Here is a 9486-nt window from a genome sequence, read left to right on the forward strand (position 1 = left end):
AAGTCTGTATTGACCGACCGGTACTCCAGCTCCTTTCCCCTCAGACACACGACCCACAATGACGGAGTCATCACAGAACTTCTGGAGATGGCAGCTGTCAGTGTTGTAGGTGAAGTCCGAGGTGTAGAGGGTGAAAAGAAAAGGTGAGAGGCCGGTGCCCTGGGGGGCCCCGGTGCTGCACCTTACCACATCAAACTGACAGCTGCGCAGCCGCACGTACTACAGCCAGTCAGTGAAGTAGTCAATGGTCCAGGCGGCGAGATCTCCATCCACACCTGCGTCCTCCAGCTTCCCCCGCAGCAGCGCCGGTCTGATGGTGTTGAAAGCGCTGGAGAAATCAAAGAACATGACTCTCACAGCACTCCCGCCAGTCTCCAGGTGGGTGAGCACTCGCTGCAGTAGGTAGATGGCAGCATCATCTACCCCGATGTTGGGCCTGTAGGCGAACTGCAGTGGGTCCAGGATGTCACTCACCACGGTGCAGAGGTGAAAGCCCTCTTCTTCTGGTTCATCTGGACCTTCAGCTCGGGGGTCACCCAGGGGTGGTTGTTGGGAAAGCACCGTACCCTCTGGGTGGGCACAGTGCTCTCCACACAGAAGTTCATGTAGTTAGTAACACACTGGATCAGGCCGTTGATGTCTTCACCATAAGAGTTTTGAAACATGCTCCAGTCTGTGTTTCTGAAACAGTCCCTCAGCCTCTCAGTGGCCTCTTCAGTCCAAATAATTCCATGTCACGTGACATACAAACCCCCAATCAAATGGCAAGGATCTATTCAGCCATATATATATATATATATATATATACACACACACACACACCATGGTCAGTGAGAATTCCATGTCTAACTGGCGTGTTATTTTTGTGTATACGTACAGGTAGTTCGGCGAGTTAAGTCACTGTAATATCACTCCACTCTGCTCGTCACCACAGCAGCGTGCAAATCAGTTGGCGCAGATCAGCTGTGTTTTGACAGGTGAATGACAGAAACGCGATAAAACATGGATTTCCAAGTGACTTTTAATATTTTTAGCCAAAATAAAACATTTGAGGAATGGAAAGAGGAGGAGAGCAAGCGAGAAGAACAGCAAACGCAACAGCAAGATTTAACATTGGACGAACTGGACAAGATTGAAGACGGGAAAGAAGAAGAGAACGGTTGCCAAGGATGAAAATATCTGTGACTGGCATAAAATAGTCCCAAATACTTTTATCAAGTTCAACTCGAAGCCGTGCATTATACGGTTTGAATGCACGACGCAAAGCGCATTCAAACTATAATTCATGGCTTCTAGTTGTTTAATTCTTATATATATATATATATATGTGTGTGTGTGTGTGTGTCTGTGTACACACTGAACAAAAATATAAACATATTGTTTTTGTTTTTGCTCCAATTTTTCATGAGCTCATTTCAAAGATCTAAATTTTTTTCAATATACACAAAAGACCTGTTTCTCTCAAATATTGATCACAAATCTGTCTAAATCTGTTAGTGAGCACTTCTCCTTTGCCGAGATAATCCATCCCACCTTACAGGTGTGGCATATCAAGATGCTGATTAGCCAGCATGATTATTGCACAGGTGTGCCTTAGGCTGGCTACAATAAAAGGCCACTCTCAAATGTTCAGTTTTATCACAGAGCACAACAGATGTCGCAAGTTGTGAGGGAGCGTGCACTTGGCATGCTGACTGCAGGAATGTCCACCAGAGCTGTTTCACACAACTTGAACGTTAATTTCTCAACCATAAGCCATTTCCAAAGGCGTTTCAGAGAATTTGGCAGTAGATCCACCTGGTCTCACAACTGCAGACCACGTGTAACCACACCAGCCCAGGACCTCCACATCCAGCATGTTCACCTCCAAGATCATCTGAGACCAGCCACCTGGAGAGCTGCTGCAAAAATTGGTTTGTGGAACCAAAGACGTGGGGACCCTTCTTGGCTCACTGTCAAATTACCACACTATCTGGATGACTGAGACATTGTAGAAGCATACATGGACAAATATTGCTTTACTCTGTATTAGAAATGTAAGTCAGTTGCATATGTTGCATATGTAGCTTAGCCGCCGTTAGTTCCCCCCTGGCAGATCCCGAGCAGTCGGGAAACAGGCTGACTGGGTGACTGTGAGGAGGAAGCGTAGCCCTAAACAGAAGCCCCGTGTACACCATCAACCCGTTCACATCTCTAACCGTTTTTCCCCACTCGACGACACACCCGCCGAGGATCAAACTCTGGTTATTGGCGACTCTGTTTTGAGAAATGTGAAGTTAGCGACACCAGCAACCATAGTCAATTGTCTTCTGGGGGCCAGAGCAGGCGACATTGAAGGAAATTTGAAACTGCTGGCTAAGGCTAAGCGTAAATTTGGTAAGATTGTAATTCACGTCGGCAGTAATGACACTCGGTTACGCCAATCGGAGGTCACTAAAATTAACATTAAATCGGTGTGTAACTTTGCAAAAACAATGTCGGACTCTGTAGTTTTCTCTGGGCCCCTCCCCAATCGGACCAGGAGTGACATGTTTAGCCGCATGTTCTCCTTGAATTGCTGGCTGTCTGAGTGGTGTCCAAAAAATGAGGTGGGCTTCATAGATAATTGGCAAAGCTTCTGGGGAAAACCTGGGCTTGTTAGGAGAGACGGCATCCATCCCACTTTGGATGGAGCAGCTCTCATTTCTAGAAATCTGGCCAATTTTCTTAAATCCTCCAAACTGTGACTATCCAGGGTTGGGACCAGGAAGCAGAGTTGTAGTCTTACACACCTCTCTGCAGCTTCTCTCCCCCTGCCATCCCCTCATTACCCCATCCCCGTAGAGACGGTGCCTGCTCCCAGACCACCAATAACCAGCAAAAATCTATTTAAGCATAAAAATTCAAAAAGAAAAAATAATATAGCACCTTCAACTGCACCACAGACTAAAACAGTTAAATGTGGTCTATTAAACATTAGGTCTCTCTCTTCTAAGTCCCTGTTGGTAAATGATATAATAATTGATCAACATATTGATTTAGTCTGCCTAACAGAAACCTGGTTACAGCAGGATGAATATGTTAGTTTAAATGAGTCAACACCCCCGAGTCACACTAACTGTCAGAATGCTCGTAGCACGGGCCGGGGCGGAGGATTAGCAGCAATCTTCCATTCCAGCTTATTAATTAATCAAAAACCCAGACAGAGCTTTAATTCATTTGAAAGCTTGTCTCTTAGTCTTGTCCATCCAAATTGGAAGTCCCAAAAACCAGTTTTATTTGTTATTATCTATCGTCCACCTGGTCGTTACTGTGAGTTTCTCTGTGAATTTTCAGACCTTTTGTCTGACTTAGTGCTTAGCTCAGATAAGATAATTATAGTGGGCGATTTTAACATCCACTCAGATGCTGAGAATGACAGCCTCAACACTGCATTTAATCTATTATTAAACTCTATTGGCTTTGCTCAAAAAGTAAATGAGTCCACCCACCACTTTAATCATATCTTAGATCTTGTTCTGACTTATGGTATGGAAATAGAAGACTTAACAGTATTCCCTGAAAACTCCCTTCTGTCTGATCATTTCTTAATAACATTTACATTTACTCTGATGGACTACCCAGCAGTGGGGAATAAGTTTCATTACACTAGAAGTCTTTCAGAAAGCGCTGTAACTAGGTTTAAGGATATGATTCCTTCTTTATGTTCTCTAATGCCATATACCAACACAGTGCAGAGTAGCTACCTAAACTCTGTAAGGGAGATAGAGTATCTCGTCAATAGTTTTACATCCTCATTGAAGACAACTTTGGATGCTGTAGCTCCTCTGAAAAAGAGAGCTTTAAATCAGAAGAGTCTGACTCCGTGGTATAACTCACAAACTCGTAGCTTAAAGCAGATAACCCGTAAGTTGGAGAGGAAATGGCGTCTCACTAATTTAGAAGATCTTCACTTAGCCTGGAAAAAGAGTCTGTTGCTCTATAAAAAGCCCTCCGTAAAGCTAGGACATCTTTCTACTCATCATTAATTGAAGAAAATAAGAACAACCCCAGGTTTCTTTTCAGCACTGTAGCCAGGCTGACAAAGAGTCAGAGCTCTGTTGAGCTGAATATTCCATTAACTTTAACTAGTAATGACTTCATGACTTTCTTTGCTAACAAAATTTTAACTATTAGAGAAAAAATTACTCATAACCATCCCAAAGACGTATCGTTATCTTTGGCTGCTTTCAGTGATGCCGGTATTTGGTTAGACTCTTTCTCTCCGATTGTTCTGTCTGAGTTATTTTCATTAGTTACTTCATCCAAACTATCAACATGTTTATTAGACCCCATTCCTACCAGGCTGCTCAAGGAAGCCCTACCATTATTTAATGCTTTGATCTTAAATATGATCAATCTATCTTTGTTAGTTGGCTATGTACCACAGGCTTTTAAGGTGGCAGTAATTAAACCATTACTTAAAAAGCCATCACTTGACCCAGCTATCTTAGCTAATTATAGGCCAATCTCCAACCTTCCTTTTCTCTCAAAAATTCTTGAAAGGGTAGTTGTAAAACAGCTAACTGATCATCTGCAGAGGAATGGTCTATTTGAAGAGTTTCAGTCAGGTTTTAGAATTCATCATAGTACAGAAACAGCATTAGTGAAGGTTACAAATGATCTTCTTATGGCCTCGGACAGTGGACTCATCTCTGTGCTTGTTCTGTTAGACCTCAGTGCTGCTTTTGATACTGTTGACCATAAAATTTTATTACAGAGATTAGAGCATGCCATAGGTATTAAAGGCACTGCTTTGCGGTGGTTTGAATCATATTTGTTTAATAGATTACAGTTTGTTCATGTAAATGGGGAATCTTCTTCACAGACTAAAGTTAATTATGGAGTTCCACAAGGTTCTGTGCTAGGACCAATTTTATTTACTTTATACATGCTTCCCTTAGGCAGTATTATTAGACGGTATTGCTTAAATTTTCATTGTTACGCAGATGATACCCAGCTTTATCTATCCATGAAGCCAGAGGACACACACCAATTAGCTAAACTGCAGGATTGTTTTACAGACATAAAGACATGGATGACCTCTAATTTCCTGCTTTTAAACTCAGATAAATCTGAAGTTATTGTACTTGGCCCCACAAATCTTAGAAACATGGTGTCTAACCAGATCCTTACTCTGGATGGCATTACCCTGACCTCTAGTAATACTGTGAGAAATCTTGGAGTCATTTTTGATCAGGATATGTCATTCAAAGCGCATATTAAACAAATATGTAGGACTGCTTTTTTGCATTTACGCAATATCTCTAAAATCAGAAAGGTCTTGTCTCAGAGTGATGCTGAAAAACTAATTCATGCATTTATTTCCTCTAGGCTGGACTATTGTAATTCATTATTATCAGGTTGTCCTAAAAGTTCCCTAAAAAGCCTTCAGTTAATTCAAAATGCTGCAGCTAGAGTACTGACGGGGACTAGAAGGAGAGAGCATATCTCACCCATATTGGCCTCTCTTCATTGGCTTCCTGTTAATTCTAGAATATAATTTAAAATTCTTCTTCTTACTTATAAGGTTTTGAATAATCAGGTCCCATCTTATCTTAGGGATCCTCGTAGTACCATATCACCCCAATAGAGCGCTTCGCTCTCAGACTGCAGGCTTACTTGTAGTTCCTAGGGTTTGTAAGAGTAGAATGGGAGGCAGAGCCTTCAGCTTTCAGGCTCCTCTCCTGTGGAACCAGCTCCCAATTCAGATCAGGGAGACAGACACCCTCTCTACTTTTAAGATTAGGCTTAAAACTTTCCTTTTTGCTAAAGCTTATAGTTAGGGCTGGATCAGGTGACCCTAAACCATCCCTTAGTTATGCTGCTATAGACGTAGACTGCTGGGGGGTTCCTATGATGCACTGTTTCTTTCTCTTTTTGCTCTGTATGCACCACTCTGCATTTAATCATTAGTGATCGATCTCTGCTCCCCTCCACAGCATGTCTTTTTCCTGGTTCTCTCCCTCAGCCCCAACCAGTCCCAGCAGAAGACTGCCCCTCCCTGAGCCTGGTTCTGCTGGAGGTTTCTTCCTGTTAAAAGGGAGTTTTTCCTTCCCACTGTAGCCAAGTGCTTGCTCAGAGGGGGTCGTTTTGACCGTTGGGGTTTTTACATAATTGTTGTATGGCCTTGCCTTGCAATATGGAGCGCCTTGGGGCAGCTGTTTGTTGTGATTTGGCGCTATATAAAAAAAAATTGATTGATTGATTGATATGTTGTATTTTATTTCCTCTCTGGCAGTTGTTTTGATTTGTTCTGTCTTGTTTCTGCACAAACTGTCAGAAACTGTCCCAGGGAAGATCATCTGCATGCTTGTCATCTTTATCAGGGTCTTGACCTGACTGCAGTTTGCCATCGTAACCAACAAATGTGCAAATGCTCACATTCAGTGGCATCTTGTTTTTGATCAACTCAATGCGAATCTTGGCAAAGGAGAAGTGCTCACTAACACAGATTTTGACATATTTGTCAACAATAATTGAGAGAAATAGGTTTTTTGTGTATGTAGAAAATGGTATTGATCTTTGAGTTCAGCTCATGAAAAATGGGAGCAAAAACAAAAGTGTTGCATTTATATTTGTGTTCAGTAAAATATATAGACACATACATACATAACATGAAATTTATCATCTACCACTTCTCTGGGTCTAGGTCTTCACTGTAGCAGACCAAGCCGCTCAGCCTATGCTTCCCTATCCTCGGCCAAGTCCTGTAACTCTTTCAGGGGGATCCCGAGATGTTCCCAAGCCATCTGGGAAATACAATCCTTCCAGCCTGTCCTGGGCTGTCTCCGAGACCTCCTCACAGTTGGCAGTTTCTAGAAGACCTGTGACCTCTGACCTACTTGGTTTACTCAACACATGCTGACTTTGGCACCTTGATTTCTTGGGCCTGTTTAGGGGAATCAATGCAGTGATTGTGCAACTGTAGTTATCTTCAGCTCTTAACTGTGGACTGGTACAGTAGTGTTCAGAATAATAGTACTGCTATGTGACTAAAAAGATTAATCCAGGTTTTGAGTATATTTCTTATTGTTACATGGTAAACAATGTACCAGTAGATTCAGTAGATTCTCACAAATCCAACCAGACCAAGCATTCATGATATGCACACTCTTAAGGCTATGAAATTGGGCTATTAGTAAAAAAAAAAAAAAAAAAAAAAAAAAGTAGAAAAGGGGGTGTTCACAATAATAGTAGCATCTGCTGTTGATGCTACAAACTCAAAACTATTATGTTCAAACTGCTTTTTTCGCAATCCTGTGAATCACTAAAGTAGTATTTAGTTGTATAACCACAGTTTTTCATGATTTTTTCACATCTACGAGGCATTAATTTTGTTGGTTTGGAACCAAGATTTTGCTCGTTTACTAGTGTGCTTGGGGTCACTGTCTTGTTGAAACACCCATTTCAAGGGCATGTCCTCTTCAGCATAAGGCAACATGACCTTCAAGTATTTTGACATATCCAAACTGATCCATGATACCTGGTATGCGATATATAGGCCTAACACCATAGTAGGAGAAACATCCCATATCATGATGCTTGCACCACCATGCTTCACTGTCTTCACTGTGAACTGTGGCTTGAATTCAGAGTTTGGGGGTCAAAACACAAACTGTCTGTGGCCCTTAGACCCAAAAGAACAATTTTACTCTCATCAGTCGACACAATATTCCTCCATTTCTCTTTAGGCCAGTTGATGTGTTCTTTGGCAAATTGTAACCTCTTCTGCACATGTCTTTTATTTAACAGAGAGACTTTGCGGGGGATTCTTGCAAATAAATTAGCTTCACACAGGTGTCTTCTAACTGTCACAGCACTTACAGGTAACTCCAGACTGTCTTTGATCATCCTGGAACTGATCAGTGGGTGAGCCTTTGCCATTCTGGTTATTCTTCTATCCATTTTGATGGTTGTTTTCCATTTTCTTCCATGGCTCTCTGTTTTTTTTTTGTCCATTTTAAAGCATTGGAGATCATTGTAGATGAACAGCCTATAATTTTTTTGCACCTGCATATAAGTTTTCCCCTCTGCAACCAACTTTTTAATCAAACTACGCTGTTCTTCTGAGCAATGTCTTGAACGTCCCATTTTCCTCAGGCTTTCAAAGAGAAAAGCATGTACAACAGGTGCTGGTTTCATCCTTAAATAAGGGACACCTGATTCACACCTACTTGTTCCACAAAACTGACGAAATCACTGACTGTATGCCACACTACTATTATTGTGAACACCCCCTTTTCTACTTTTTTTTTTACTAATAGCCCAATTTCATAGCCTTAAGAGTGTGCATATCATAAATGCTTGGTCTTGTTGGATTTGTGAGAATCTACTGAATATACTGGTACCTTGTTTCCCATGTAACAATAAGAAATATACTCAAAACCTGGATTCATCTTTTTAGTCACATAGCACTGCTATTATTCTGAACACTACTGTACTTTGCATGTACGAGTAAATGTGGCATCTATTGGTCTTTATTCAACTCTGCAACTGTTTTGCTGAGGTTTGTAGTTGTAGTTTATTTATTTCCAAATTCAATGTCTCTCCGTGTTCTAAGTATACACATTTATCCAAATAGGATGTAGTCAAAAATAATGGTTCTATCAGGAGTCTCCGACCTGTTCCTGGTGTGTCTACACTGGCCAGGAGCATGTTGGAGACCCCTGGTGGATAGGTTCATGCCCTGCGTGTTCTGATTTCACCCACAGCTCATTAACGCAGTCCAGTGTTTATAGTGCAGCAGATAACTGAAACAATCATGCAAATGGTGATAAAAGCATCAAATTCGGCAGAAATACTCCTTAGATACTGCTCTTTTGAAAAAACCGATTGGCCACTTGACTTTTCAATCGGTGGTCAGGTAGGGGTCAATTGAAGAATTACACAGAGGTCAAAATTAAAAGATGCTCCAATCATATTGAAAAATATTCCACATTATTTGCCTGATCATAAAGATTCCAAAAAAGTATAGTTTGGACTATCTGTGACTGAATTCTATGGAATTATGGGATAAAAACAGCAAGAATGGTGACAAAGCTCAGTCTCATTTTGTACAGGGGTCACCAAAATTGGAGCAACAGAACGGCAGCAGAACGGTCTCAGTGGGTACAGCTCCCTGAACGACCTCCTGACCCCTGTACAAACCGACACTGACCTTTGTCACCATTCTTGCTGTTTTTATCCCATAACTCCATAGAATTCAGTTACAGACTGTCCAAACCATACCTTTTAGGAATCTTTATGATCAGGCAAATAATGTGGCATAGGTTTCAAGATGATTGGAGCATCTTTTAATTTTGACCTCTGTGTAAATTCTTCAATTGACCTCTACCTGAATGCTGACTGAAAATTCAAGTGGCCAATCAGTTTTTTTTCAAAAGAGGATTGTCTGATGAGTATTTCTGCCGAATTTGATGCTTTTATCACCATTCGCAGGATTCTGCTCTAAATATTCTCTTATCT

Source organism: Thalassophryne amazonica, chromosome 8 (genome assembly GCF_902500255.1).
Source record: "Thalassophryne amazonica chromosome 8, fThaAma1.1, whole genome shotgun sequence".
Classification (NCBI taxonomy): domain Eukaryota; kingdom Metazoa; phylum Chordata; class Actinopteri; order Batrachoidiformes; family Batrachoididae; genus Thalassophryne; species Thalassophryne amazonica.